The sequence below is a fragment of the Octopus bimaculoides genome, chromosome 2 (genome assembly GCF_046866305.1).
Source record: "Octopus bimaculoides isolate indiv1 chromosome 2, ASM4686630v1, whole genome shotgun sequence".
Taxonomy (NCBI): domain Eukaryota; kingdom Metazoa; phylum Mollusca; class Cephalopoda; order Octopoda; family Octopodidae; genus Octopus; species Octopus bimaculoides.
The window spans coordinates 163,183,094-163,184,074 of NC_142929.1; positions in this window are offsets into that span (position 1 = coordinate 163,183,094).

Genomic DNA, 981 nt, shown 5'->3' on the forward strand with positions numbered 1-981 from the left:
TATATAACATATTCGTGTGTGTGTGTAATACAGAATTATATGAGACTGGAAACAGTGAAGTTAAAGTCAAGGTAGTAAGGTTAGATGTAGATAATAGGATAGAGACACTAGTCAAGCGCAACATGTTTATGCTAATCAATGTCCACAAAAGCTAACCCTGCCTCTAAGCCAAACTGCAGATTGGCATACCTTGCTAAATAGGAGATTCAGTAAACATACACTAAGGAGTATCAATAGCACCATCACAAGAGCCTTTGATCTTAGCCTATAGCGTAACGCTATTGACGTCATATCGTGGTTCATTGATGTCAGCGGCAAGGACGGAGCCTAATTCACTCAGTTCGATATTGTGGCCATTTATCCATCGATATTTTAGGAACTAGAATACAAAGCATTAGATTTCGTTGGGGATTACAGTACTGGAATAGACACGCAGACAGAATGACAGACAGAAAGAATGACAGACAGACAGACAGACAGACAGCTAGATAGATAGATAGATAGATAGATAGATAGATAGATAGATAGATAGATAGATAGATAGATAGATAGATAGATAGATAGATAGGTAGGTAGGTAGGTAGACAGACAGACAGATAGATAGATAGATAGATAGATAGATAGATAGATAGATAGATAGATAGATAGATAGATAGATAGACAGACAGACAGACAGACAGACAGATAGATAGATAGATAGATAGATAGATAGATAGATAGATAAATAGATAGATAGATTATTCTAATTATCTAAGGGATGTTTCGTTGTACCTTAATTAGGGCTAAAACAATCTGTTTTGTGCGACAATTGGTTTGATATGTGTTTATTTTTAATTACACATTTTGTTGATGCAAAAAATTCGATTATTTTTTATCAGGTCTTGAAAATAGTCTTGAAAATTTTCGAATAGAAATTTTTCATTCAAATTCATGAGTAAAAACTGTCATGGTGGTTTCCCAATCACACACACATACACACAC